General features: G+C 45.4%; 1 long non-coding RNA gene across 1 annotated transcript; it reads left to right on the top strand.

The window, feature by feature from the left end:
- The first annotated feature begins 679 nt into the window (after positions 1 to 679).
- LOC116665731 lies at positions 680 to 5702 on the top strand. The gene is made up of 3 exons (XR_004322381.1): positions 680 to 793; positions 2435 to 2594; positions 5661 to 5702. It is a non-coding gene; the product is annotated as an uncharacterized LOC116665731 (long non-coding RNA).
- Positions 5703 to 14120: the final 8418 nt, after the last annotated feature.

A 14120-nucleotide genomic window follows, 5' to 3' on the forward strand; every position in this document is an offset into this window, starting at 1 on the left:
CTCAGGAATACTTCCCTATGAAACATAATCATGTCCTTCTTGTGGGGACATTCAGTCCAGAGACCTGACAGCAGGGGAAAATGTTTAGTCTGTTTTTGGTAGAGCCTAAACTCTTCCATACTTTTTAGAAGTAAATCCAATGAGGAAATAGTGTTGGTATCTAACAAATCAGCATAAATGCCTGATGAGGAAGATCAGCTTCCCCATCCCACTCAGGCATCATGTTGATATGACACTCACCTTGGCTAACATTTTCTCCTGTGAACAACGTAAGTTTCAAGACGTTATGAATGGCTTTTTGTTTTTCTTTCTTAGTCTTTCCACATTCACTGTGTCTGGTGAGATTATATGAATCCTGCTTATTTTCAGCCCAGCACTAAGATTTTTAAAAGGATCATGTGTTTAAAAGGCTAGTGGACAATTTGTTAGAAGATAGAAATCCTTAGACTTTGGTCCTAGAGTTGAATCTTGGTTAGTGGTGAATGAAAATTCCTGTTAAAATTTTAAATTCAGTGATATAAAGTTTTAAAAATAGTTAAATATTAGTCAATTTCATTAAACACTATTGCAATTATTTACTTGTAAGCCTGTTTCTGGGGCAATTTTGCAATGATTCCCTCCCTTTATTGATTCCCTCCTTACCGGAATCCTTGAGAGGCCCCTGTCATCACTGTCAGTATCATCATCATCATCATCATCATCATCATCATCATCATCATCATCATCATCATCATGGAACTGATTCCTCTGGAAGATTCCAGGAAAATAAAGAGCTGGACGGGGTTATGTGCAGGTCAGTGTGTGCATATACAGTAAGAACAGTTGTCAGACATTAGACTCAAGATACCCATTCCATTTAGAGAAGAATGTGGTCATGAAATCCTAATGTGCTGAATGAAGGAAGCGATGGGAACAGGGTAGTCAATGGAAAGGAGGAGGAAGTGAGCAAAGCGGGGAGCATAGATCCTTGGTTAGGCAATCAGCCCATTGGTGAGAATGAGGGGAGTGTGATGGCAGAATCATGTCCCTCCCCCACCACAGGATAGCCACCTGTGACATGTTACTGTACATGGCAAAAGGGATGACAGATATTTTAGGACAAAAATCTTAGAGGATTTCTGTCTCCTAAATTGTCTATTAGTTAGCCTTTAAACCCATGATACATTATTAAAGATTAGTTCAGGGCCACAAATAAACAGGATTCATATAATCTCAGCAGACATACTGAATGTAGAGAGACTAAGGAAGAAAAACAAAAAGCCATTCATAAGTGCCTTGAAGCTTAAATTGCCCATGAAAGGAAATGTCACACAAGGTGAGTGTCACAGCCACATACATAATGCCTGAGTGGGATGGGAAAAGGGGATCCTGAGATGAGACAGTAGGGTGAGTAGCCTGGATTGTCAAGGTGGGCCCAATGTAATCACAGGGGTCCTTAAAATGGAGGACATTTCCAGCTGAGTTTAAATTCAGAGGGAGGTGTAGCCATGGAACAATCTTCAGAAAGGCTGCTGGCCATGAAAATGGAGGAAGTCGTGGGGCACAAGCTAAGGAAGTTAGGTGACCTCTGTAAACTGGAAAACAAACAAACAAACAAGGAAACATTCTCTTCTAGACCCTCTAGAAGGAAGGAAACCTGCTGGTACCTTGAATTTAGCCAAATGAGAACTTTGTTGGTTCTCTGACCTCCACAGCCATAAGGTGATAAATCTGTGCTGGTTTAAGCTATTAATCTTATGGAAATTTGTTACAGTGGTAATAGAAAAATAACATAGTGAGTGGTAGTGTAAGGGATTAAAGGTCTAGGATGGGGTGTGGAGAGGATTCTGACATTTACATTTAAAAAACAACCAGGTGAAGTGGGAAGTTGTTTTAAGGAAGGTCTACATGGCAGGGCTGTTAAGCAGACTGTTTGGAGTGAGGAGAGTATTGAAGTAGAGGAATCAATTAAATGTCTACCAGAAAAATAAGGAATAAAATGTAACAGGGCTTCAGTGTTAGTGAATGTAGGAATGGAAATGGGCAGAGAGATGTAAACATTACTTTGAAATTAGCTACAGGTTTGATGACTGCATGTTGGGGAGAGTTAGCCGATGTGTGGACTGAATGTTTGCATCCCCTCAAAATCCATATGTTTAAACCCCATATCCCAGGGTGATGGTATTGGAAGGCGGGGCCTTTGGGAGGTGATTAGTAGGATAAAATGAGGTCATGAGAGTAGAGCCCTCATGAATGGGATTAGTATTCTTATACAGGGCCCCAGAGTGCTTACTTCTCCTTGCTCTCTGGCCCATGAAGATAGTGGGAAGATAACCATCTTTGAGCCATGAAGGCAATCCTCTCCCAGATACATTGACCTTGAAAGTCTCAGCCTCCAAACCGTAAGGAATATGCTGGTTGTTTTAGCCACCTGAGCCATGGTAATTTGTTACAGCATCCCAGACTGATGAAGACAGTGGAGAATGCCTCTGAGTTTGGCACTGATTGCCTGGAGAATGCTGAAACCCAGGGAAGTGGGCAGCACAGACGTTTACTCATTTAATCCTGCCAACACAGTAGGAGATAGAGCCTACATATTCCTCGCTACTTAAAAGGTAAGGAAAAAGAGGCACAAACAACAACAAAAAAAAAACAACAACAAAAACAACAATAATAATTTGTCCAAGATTCACACAGAAACCCCTGGAGGCAGAGTGAGAATTTATACTCACGCAGGCTGGCCCCAGAGCCCCTGCTCAAAACTACTAAGTCAGATCACCTTGCTTATGTGGATCAGTTTTCTTCAACTGTGATATGAGGGTACTGTGTCCAGTAACTTATAATTTCTAAATACCTCACTGTAAGGGAATCATTAGTCGCAGGCATTACAAACCACAGAAAGCTAGACATACAAAAATAACTAGTTAGGGCAAGCTAACCAATAATGTTTTTAAAGATTATACCTGCTGAGCCTTTGCAATAAAATGTTTATTTATAATTCGGTCTGGCTACAGAATAACTTCATAATCCTGCATGTGGCTGGTGGTTCCCATGTTGGACAGCACGGGCCTAGAGAATTTAAATGACTTGCCCAGCCTTGCCCAGGAAGCTCGTGGTGGGATCAGAGCTATAGTCTGGGACTTTTCCTTCCTATCCAACAAGTCCCTCATGGAAGTTTAGAAGCTTCTCCTTTGGTGCCCAGCTGTCTATCCGTACTTATGACAACATGTCAGGTGTCCCAGCCTGCTCCTGAAAATCAGCCCGAACCCACTTCTGCTCTTTTTTGGCCAGGTAATACCTTCTAGCAACTTCCATTGCCTACTTGGCATCCGTTCTTACCTAGAAGGGTAGTGGCTAGAGATGGAAATGTGTCCAGATGGCAGGTTTTTCATAAACATAGCTGGAGTGGTCAAGAGAAGAAAACGTCAGGAAGACGAGTGGAAGAAGGTCATTTAATATACCAAATGGGTACTTTCAATGTATCTGTGTGTTTCCAAGTCCAAGCTTGTTCTGCTCATGCATTACAGGCCAATAAATTGGGAGACCAGGTTTTGGGGCAAGAAATAGCAACTTTAATTTGGAAAGCCAGCTGAGAAGTTGGTAGAATAATGTCCTGGAAAACCATCTCCCCAAGTCAGAATTCAGGCTCTTCTTATATTAACAAGGGGAAGCGGGAATGATTGGTTGTTGCACACTTGGTGTATGAATTCTTTGTTGTTAGAATCCTTTGTTCTTGCAGCTCTTCAACTGGGTCAGATCCGTGTAAACCTCCAACAAACAAATGCTATTTTCTATTCTGTAACTTGTTATCTTTATATGAATGGAAAAGTGTTAATACCCTTCAAAGTCAGAGCCTTGAGAATAGGGCCTCCTGTATATTTCAGGCTCTAGGCAACATTGTTTTACAAAAGGTGCAGAACCAACGAGACTAAGCCTAGGAAACAGGGCACAGGGTTAAAGTCAAAGGAACAGATCTAATATGGAGTCAGATTTGTTCTTTCCTATTTCAGTAGTGCCATGGAGAAGGCACTTTGGGCAGCTTTTTGTAGGGTCCTGGAGGCTTTATTTCTCAGCCTTTGAGCGCCTCTATTGAAAACCCTTCAGAGCTGTCTGGACTGCTGGGAAACCACTCGGCCTGTTTTGCCCTGAAAATATGTTATGTTTATAACTCAACTCTACTCCTTGGAAAACAACTCAATAAAATCTCAGTTGGTTTTCCACCAGCCATGGGCAGGGGTGAGGGATAGCATGTTAGTATTTTATAAAAAAAAAAAAAAAAAAAGTCTTAAAACAGCACTGGGCACATAAGAGAGAGTCAATAAATGCTTCCTGGCTTAAATCAAAAGTGATGGCTCAGTGATTCCATGGCTGCTGTATTTGCTGAGCTAGTTAGTCCTTTGCTCCATTACACGTTTTTTTTTAACTGAAAAAGAAATACATGCATATGGTTAAAAAAATTCAAACAGAGAACAAAAATACACAAGTGAAAGAAATTTTCCCTCATCCTCTGTTCTTTCAGCCCTCCCTGGAGATGCCACAGTTTACAATCCATTGTGTGTTTTCCAGATATTCTATGCACATTCCCACCTATGTATGTAAATTCCTTTAAAGTTTTACTTATTTTTAACTTAAAGGGATTTAAATCCTCAAGTGGCTTCTGCCCTGGTAATAGAAAAGAACAAATCTGACTCCATATTAGATCAGTTCCTTTGACTTTAACCCTGTGCTCTGTCTCCTAGGCTTCATCTTGCTTATAAAACAATGTTGCCTAGAGCCTAAAATATACAGGAGAGCCTATTCTGAAGGCTCTGAATTTTAAGGATATTTAATAATTTTCCATTCATATAAAGATAACAAGTTACATAATAGAAAATAACATTTGTTTTGTTGGAGGTTTACAGGGATCTGACGCAGGCAGATAGCTGCAAGAAGAAAGGATTCTAACAACAAGGAATTCCTACACCAAGAAGTTTGCAACAACCAAGCACATAGGAAAGGAGCCTGAATTCTGCCTTGGCGAGACGGTTTTCCAGGACATTTGTTTGCCATCTATGTCTACAGAAACTTGCTATTCCATGCCCCAACACCTGGTCTCCCAACTAACTGGCCTGTCCTGCACTGAGGAGAATGAATTTGGACTCAGTAACACTCCTATCTACCTAGCAAGCTGGGCACTGGAACTGAGGGCAGCTCTCCCACACCCAGGACCTACTGTGAGCCCTTGATGGTTCCCCGAGTGTGGGGTGTGGTTTACGCAGGAGGGATGGGGACTATGCACCAACACTCAGGCAATCTGCTCCTTCTGGGGTTCTGACTTTGTACCTCCCACTCCCCGCCAGCCCAACACCTGGGACAGAGGAGCTAAGGCAGAGATCTTGCCTGCCTGTTTCCCAGCGTGAAAAAGGGGAATATGTACTCTTCCCAAGGTAGTTCTGAGCGACAACACCTGCGGGTGCTTGGTTCCCGGAGCAACAGGAAACCCAGCCCAGCTCTGCCTGGAGGCAATGGGTGTGATACCCAAAGGGGTTCTGCAGAGGCCTTGGCTGGATATCTGGACCAGGGAGGTAAAATATGAGCTGCGGGCCTTGAAGGGTGCAGAGGCAGGACTGCTGCCTTCTACGGGGTGCCCCCAGAGGTAAAACTTTTTCTCTATATCTCTGCTACTCCCCTCCCCACTCCAGAACCCTGCCTTCTCTCTGCTCCTCCTGTCCGTCTCCCTCCACTTTTCCCCTCCTCCCCTCATCCTCCCATCTTCTCCCTCCCTGGCTTTCCCACCTTCTCTCCAAGAACGTATTGCTGATCGCTGGCCTTCCTGCGCATGCGCAGTCGTTGGCAGCTGGACCGCGGGTTGGAAGCTCCAGCTCTGAGCTGGGGATCAGCCCCAAAGCCTTCCCAGCTCTGTCACCCGGTAGGACTTTGGCTCCTGCCCCGGGCTGGGGCCTACGGCTGTGGAAGTGCAAGGTGAGCGGCTCCCAGGAAAGGGGTCAGGCGGCTGCGGGAGGGCGGTCCGCGTGTCACAGCCCGCGAGGGCGCGAGTCAGCGTGTGTTCAGCTGAATTGCTCGGGCTAGGCTTCTCTGCCCCGCAACCTGCCCCAGCGCCCCGGACACACCTGTCCAGGGCCAGGTGTGCACCTGCCGCCTCTCGCCCAAGCCGGGCTCCCCTCAGTCTGCGGCTGGCGTCCCCTTCCCCTCTCCAGCCCGAGAGTCCTCTCCTCCCGAGCTTCCTCTCCTCGGCCGCTGACCCATCCCCGCCACCAGGTGGGCTGTGTCCTGGTCCGGCGGTTTCTGCGGACCCGGACGGGGGCGGGCGGCTGGGGCTGGGGCTGGGGCTGGCATCCAAGCGGGGCTGCAGCCCGTGTCCCCTACCCCGCTTTCCCTGCCCCGCGACCCCGGGGCTGACCACCTCTCCCTTTCCCAATCCCTGAGGTCCAGCTCAGCAGCGTGGGCGCTGCTCCCTGGGCTGAGAGCCTCAGGCTCTAAAGCCAGCTTCTTCTGGTGGAGTGGGGAAAAGGGAGCGTCAGTGCTGAGCGAGCTTCTGTCTCCTCCCTCAGTGTTTCTGCCCCAGGTAAGTACCTTGAATACTTTCAGATTTTATGATGGCGGTGCTTGTTGATGTCACATGTTTTTATACTGAGAGGGATTACAGTGTTGAAAGCAAGGCTTGGTTCAGTTATAAATGAGCTGAAGGCATGAGGCTGTGACATCCTCCATCCTTCCCTCTCCCAGGGTGAAACGTGTGACCATCGATCTTAAAAAGATAGTTAAATTCCCCAACTAGTCCAGCCCAGCTAGTGTGTGTTAAAAGGAACAGCACCACCAGAGGCGTTGGACACCCAGGGACATTGAAGTCCTAAAGTGCTCCTGGCAAAATCTGGTTTGTTTTGGTTTGTTTGTTTTTCTTAAATTGTGCAGCAGACTAGTTGTATAGAGGAAAAAATAATTGTCAAGAAGTATTTTTTCATATAACAGCTTTATTGTGATATTTTTCACACACCATGAAGTCCACCCACTTAAATGGTACAATTCAGCAGCTTTTAGCATATTCACAGTTGGGCAACCATTATTATTCCTGAACGTTTTCATCATTTCAGAAAGAGCAGTGGAAATTAATTACCTATCCACCCCTCCCCAGTGGTGGTTCTAAAGAAGTTTCTTGGCTGTTCCTGACCATAAATTAACTTGTTACATTCCATGAAAAATCTGGTAGAAATTCTAATTAGAATTGCATTGAATCTGTCTATCAAAGCAGGAAGAACTAATGTCTTTATGGCATAAACTTCTTCTACCCATGAATATATCTTGGACCTTATCTTTTCATCTGTCCAGAGCCTGGCCCATGGGAAGTCTTCACTAATTGTTGGGCTTGTGAATGATGAGATTCTATACATCGTTAGTTGCAACTGTAGCCTTTCACAGAAGAGAAAAGTAACCTCAGTGAAGCCAAGTGACTCTCTGATGGTCAGAAAGAGTGACAGCCAGTGCTGGAGTGATCCAGTGGACTTGGTGCTTGCAACCAGAGTTCTCCACCACCTACAGCTAAGGGGATAACAGTGTTCTTTTACTTTTATTTTTAATGGAGTTGCTTTTATTTTTACTTATTTTTTAAAATTATTTTTTATTGAAGTGTAGTCAATTTACAATGTTAGTTTCAGGTGTACAGCAGAGATACAGTTATAAACATATGCATATATATATATAAATATTTTTCAGATTGGTTTCAGTACAACTCATTACAAGAACTTAAATATAGTACCCTGTGCTATATAGTAGGTCCTTGTCATTTATTTTATATTTATTAATGTGTATCTTTTAATACTCCCTTTCCTGCCTGCTAACCACAGTTTGCTTTCTATGTCCTTGAGTCTATTTCTAGCAGCACCATTTTTGCTAGTAATATATGCTGGTTGGCTGCTTTCAGTTTCAGTAATTCCATCTTATCTGTGGGCGTTTTTCTTCTGGTGGGCCTGTGTGTGGTTTGCACACATGGTAATAGAGATCTGTATTTGGGAGAACTCCAGGCCTCGTGTAGTCCCTGGTAGGGAGCGCCCACTGAGCTGATGCTTGAACTGGGAAAAAAAACAGTAAATGTTGGAGTTTCCACTATGGTTGAGACTTCCAGGTTTCTATAACGTGTTTAGCCCACCTTAATTTTGGCTGCACCCATACTGGATAATTTGGTGGAAGTTCATGGTATGGTGGTATAGAGACCGGGCCTTTTATGCTTCCTCTCTTTCCTTTTTCTAACACTCATTCTCCTAGGCCTTACATATCCTCCCCCAGAAGTGCCCAGTGATGGCTTGGTGCTGCGCTGAGGCAATATTTGTTTATAAGGCTCTTTCCTCATCTCTTCTGAGCCTCCGTTTCCTTCTTTGCACAATGAGGGCTTAGACTAGATAAGTGCTTTTCAGTTTCTTTTAAAGCCATGTTTCCTTTGAGAAATAGAAATTGCAAATCTCTCCTCCCATCCCAACCCTGTTAGATTTTGACACGTCCTCCAAGGAGTGACATAGCTCTTTGTGGAAAATTGATGTGATTGTGATTCCAGGTGGCACAGAAAAGACTCTTCAGAGATTTATTGCATGGAGAGGGCAGGAAAGTGGCAGTATGTCACACTTTCTAGTGTGAGCACTGGAGAAGGGACTTGGGTTTAAATACGGTGTCTGACGTGGCCTCTCTCTAATCTTGTACAATATGATAAACTTCTCTACCTCAGTTTCTTAATGTGTCAAGTTGGGGTGATAATATTTTAAGGCTTTTGTGAAACATTATACACATAAGCCATCTGTGTCTCGGTAGAAACAAGACCTGCTAGGGAGTCAGGGATTTCTTAAAAAAAAAAAATCTTGTCCATAGCACTCTGTCTGTGTGTATTTTGAAGTTCCTGGAGGGTGAGGGTTGAGTCTAAAGTCCATCATGGGACAGGTGGCCCATGGTTCTGCGTGCCCCAGTTTGCCCCCTCCTCCCCAGTCCTCTTCCTCTCAGTCCAGGATGAAGTTCCCTAGTAGATTTACACAGAGGTCTTGTGGAAATGGCTTTTCATTTTATTGTTTCACAAAGGAGGGCTGCTATCATGATCTCTGTGGTCAGATTTTGGTGACCTGAAGGCTATGCAATTGGGGGTTTCTATTTAATAAAAAGAAAAAGAATTTCAAGTACAAAGTTAGACCTAGAGTGGTGGTAAGGTCTCTTGAAAGTAGGGACCATTAGCTTTGTTAGCTTCAGGTGCAGTGGCCTCTGGCCACAAGGACCCATCCTCTTGCTCTGAAGTTGGAAGGATCAGTGGGTTCAGTGGGAAAGTTTACTGAGTGTATCTCATAGGCTGGACATTGTCTTATTTGTACTGTGTGTTCCTTATTTGAGACAGTGAGCTCATTTAATCTCAGTAGGCTCTTTAAAAAATTAGACTTTTTATTATGAGATATAATGTAGATTCCCATTTAGTTGTAAGAGATAATATGGAGAGGGCCTATGGACTCTTTGCCCAATTTTGTTTAATGGTTCCTCTTGCAAATTTGGGGTACAATTCATTACTGACTCACTAACCGTTTGAGGTTTGTGTTATTGCCCTCATTTCTATTTATGATTAAACTGGGGTTTAGAGAAACACACAGGCCTGCCCTGGTCACCCACATGGTTAGTGTAGATTTGGGTGAAATGTGGGCTTGGGATTTCCAGTCAGTACCATTATTATGGTCTGTGGCAGGGAGCAGCATTCACTTTGCTTGTTTATTCATTCATTCAACAAACATTTATTGAGTAAACTCTGTGGGTCAGATGCTTTCATAGAGTTATCTGATTCTTCAGCAGTGTGGAGAATCAGGTAAATTTTTCTTTTTATTTTTAATCTGAGAAAATTAACTCTAAGAGATTATAAACCCCCAAAAGGAAATATAGCTCATAAATGAGGGATAGTAAATTTGTACATTTCCTTCTTCTTATGCAGGTGGTACCCTAGGCATTTTACATTTGCAAACTTCCATAATCCAGATATATTCTTGTAAGGCAAGGATTTTTTTTTTAATTGAAGTATAGTCAAGTTTACAATGTTGTGTCAATTGCAAGGTGTTTTTTTTTTTTTGAATTTTGAATTTAAAAAATATTTTTTGAGGGGGGTAATTAGGTTTATTTATTTGTCTCATTTTTTTTAAAATGAGATACTGAGGATTGAACCAAGGACCTCGTACATGCTAAGCATGTGCTTTACCACTGAACTGTACCCTCCTCCCCAAAGCAAGTTTTCTTATCCATTATTCTGCAGCTTAGGAGCATCAAATAAATTGGAGTTGAAATCCAGATCTTTTGATCCCACTATGGTTCTTTGAATATATCCAGCTGAGCGGTGGGGAAGCAGTTCCTTTATTCATTCCTTTATTCAGCAGTTTTGAGCACTGACTTTGCATAGGGCCTGGCTAGGTGCTTGGAAACAGAAAACAAGAAATGACCCTTTTCTGCAGGAGCCAGAAGCCTAGACCAAAAGCTGCGTAATGTGATCTGAGCTATGGTAGCTATGTGCAGATGCTGAGGACAAAATATACCCCCGATATTCTTGGGCATCCCCTGACTTCTGACTGGTACACACCAGGTCACCGCAACCCAGAGGGGCCCGCAGCCCACAGCACAGTTTATACCTCGGTCTCCTCTCCCCTCTCGGCAGGGCCTGCAACGTGAGCATCCCTGACTTCGTGTAGTGTGCTGAGGACCACCAGACTCTCCCCGTGGTGGTCCAACCCGTAGGGATAATCTCAGAGGAGAATTTCTTCTGCATCTATAATTGAATCTCCTTGGTGAGCCAGATCAGCCCGTGCTGCTCCCAGTGGCCACTCTGTATCCACTATAGGCACCACTATGCACCCAAGAATGGGTGGAGAGCCTTCCAGACCCACTGCAAGGTCGTGGGCCTTGTCACCATTACCGACTGCCTCTTGGCCAAGGCCTTCGAGAAGCCCCACGTACAGAGGAGCTGTATGGCACCACACTCTACGACTCTCAGCTCTTTGTCTTTGTGCTTCATGGGGAGGTGGCCGAGCAGCCGTGCACCGAGGTGGCCTTCAATTTATGAGGACTGCAGGGTGGTGGAGAAGAGGATCGAGGACTTCACTGAGTCACTCTTCATCTTGCTCAAGTCCAAGTAGCTGAACGGGGCCTCCGCCAAGTCTGGGGACAAGATCCCCCTCCTCTGGGTCCTGTTTGAGAAGGAGGACTTCGTGGGACTGGACACAGACAGCAGGTAAGTCTACCTGGAGGCCTGGCCACCCTGGCTGTGTGAAGGGTTGATTCCCTACTTCCAGAAAGAGATCAGCAAGGAGGATGGCTGTCTTGTAGCCAAGGCGGGAAGGAAGTGCAGCCCGCCCATTTTCAGAAGTTCAAAAGTGAATCCGCCTTTGTTTCAGAGAGATCCTTTTAGGGTTAGTATGGACACTTACTCCCCCTTTACAGCCAGGACCCTTGGTGGGACCCCTGGAGTTCCTGTCCAATAGAGTAGCCACAGCCACTGACACTAGGAGCGCTGGGGAGGAGGCTAGTCTGAGCTGAGATGTGCTGTAGGTCAAATGCACATCAGACGCTGAGACTTGTCTAGTAAAAAGAATGTAAACTATCTTGTTACTTTCTATATTGATTACATGTCAAAATGATAGCATTTTACATACAGTAGAACAAGTAATATCTGTTCTTAAAATCAGTTCCTAGTTTTTTTTTTTTTAACTTTTTAAATGTGGCAACTGGGAAACTTTCTTTACATGGCTCTCATTTCATCACTTTTGGACAGCCTGTCCTGGGACAGTCTCATCCCTTTGCTTATAGATGAGATGCTGAATCCCAAGACGAGGCGCTGGTTGAGCTGGAGGTGGAGCCAGTGTCTCTTGCCTCCCAGCCTCAGCACCTGAATGGCTCAGGCCCTCTCTCCCTACCTGACAGTCACCATGCCATGTTAGGACATCAGAAATACCACTAGGGGTTTCCGAATGAGCTCCTTACGCAGGAAAAGGCGTGTCACAGAGTATGGGACAGAGCAGGGGAAGTTTCGTCCTCACTTTGTCCCTGTGATTAGGTCAGAGGCCCCACTTTGGCTTGAAAGTGCAGACGAGCTCTTCTGGGCTGCCTACCACCCCACCCTCTGCTATGTTTCCCCGTATATCTATCGAGCTGTCCCTCGGGCAGAAGAGGGTGAGATGCCTTTGCCCAGAGTTGGTCCCCCTTTGCTGGGGAGAATGAGGGAAGCTGTGTACCACCGGCCTATGGCCTCGGGCCTTGAGTCTGGACAGTGCTCATGGCAGTCCCACAGGTGATGGTCGGAGGACCTGGCACGTTCTGCCGGGCCCGCTGTGGAGGCGGTGCTCTGTGATCCTTGAACTTACCTAAGATCAGATCCTACTTTCTGGTTGTTGGTAAGTTGGAGGAGAAGATGTCAGAGAATTGATAAAAAGAAAGTCCAGACCAGCCCTGTGAGTGAGAGGCACAGGGGACCCGAGTCCCACCTGCATGTGGTGCCTGGCGGGCTCTGGATGAATTTTCAGTTCCTCCCCGGACATGCCTCTATGGCTTAAGGAAGGGGCGAGGCATGTCGTGGCCATGAGCTGTACTTGTCCTCACAGGGCCCTGTGATCTACACACCCGAGATCCTCTTCTGATCCTTGGAGATGAGGTGGCAGGTTTAGTGGCCTGAGCAAAGCTGAGGGCACAGCTGCCAACACCGGGCCACTCGCAGGTTGGCTCCATTCACAACACCTGTCACCTCCTGCTGAGGCCCCAGGCATTAGTCAAGGTAGGTGCATTGGTGCAACGTAAGCAGGAACCTACTTCTCCCCCTGGACAGACTGGTGGGTGAGCAGTGGAAACCTGGAGCCCTGCCCCAGCCCCCTGGCCAGTGCCTCCTCTTTTGTCATAGGAGGCACTGGTGACATTTTTGCTCAGCAACTGCTTGGCTCTGAGTCTGCAGACCCACCAGAGAATGCCAGCTTGTTTTTGCCTTTTGAAGTCTGTCCTTGGGATTTGGCGGAGTAGCTGGATGTGTGCTTAGCCCATAGTGGTTGACACTGTCACCATTGTTTACCCAGAACCTCGTGTACCAGGCATGGCTCTCGGCATCAAAATACAGCAGCGCATTAAACCTCCCTCCTGGTGGGTCTGTCTGTTTTGGTACCATAAGGGCTCAGCCAGCATCTGAACGTCAGTGAGATAACGCGGCCAGTGAGCTCGGGTCAAGTACGTTCTCCTCCAGTCACTTTTACTCCATTGTTGCTTTTACTATTCCACAGTCATTACTTTTTTAAACAATGCTTTGGTGCAGGAACAGAGCCTAATTCTCTCCTGTTACTCTTGGTGGGAGTGAGTAAAATTGTCCAGCTTGAAATGCGACCACATTTTGTAGCTCAAAAGCTGTCTACACGCATCTAGGTGAAGTTTTGGTTAGGGGTGCTGACCACGTTGGTGTCACCCGGCAGCGCCGCACCCCTCAGTCCCCTGCCTTCCCTGGGGCAGGAGGTGAGGTTGGGTCTCACCGTCCCCGCATCCCTGTCCTCATCACACTCATGGAAATTTTTGTAAATGCTGTCAGTTATTTTTTTTCTCTTGTGTTTGTCATTTTTGCTGTTCCTCTTTTCCTTTTTCTATTTTCCTTTTTCTCTTGTTCTGCCCTGTGAGCATGTTGTTGCATCTGAAAGGGTGGGCTGTGCACACCCTGCATTGGAAATAGCCAGATCGCCCTCCGTGCTGTCTCCATCGCTTTAAAAAGCAAAAACTTAAAAATTGCCTTGATCCATATATTATCCTAGTCATCTTTTTATTTTCTAGGTTTTTGGAATTTTTGCTCTGTTAGCTCATCACCCACTGGTGTTTGATACCTGTTAAATTCCTTGCTTTGAGGAACCTGTTTGGTCCTCCTTATATTTGGTGACAAATGTCCCCTTATCAATTTTGTTTATTTGTTTTGAAGAAGTGAGATGCGAATTGATTTAGGCGGCTGCTGAGGGATTTTTTTCATGGAGTATTTAAATTTGGAAATTCAAACTCTGCAGCACCTTGCTTGATTCTGGCTTTTACACAAACGTGCTCGGCACGCAGTTCCTGGCTGTCGCTGTGTGACGTGCATGACGGCGCTTCCTGGCCAGTGGTTACTGGTGAGGAAGTGGCCGGCTCGGAGG

This window comes from Camelus ferus, chromosome 9 (genome assembly GCF_009834535.1).
Source record: "Camelus ferus isolate YT-003-E chromosome 9, BCGSAC_Cfer_1.0, whole genome shotgun sequence".
NCBI lineage: Eukaryota > Metazoa > Chordata > Mammalia > Artiodactyla > Camelidae > Camelus > Camelus ferus.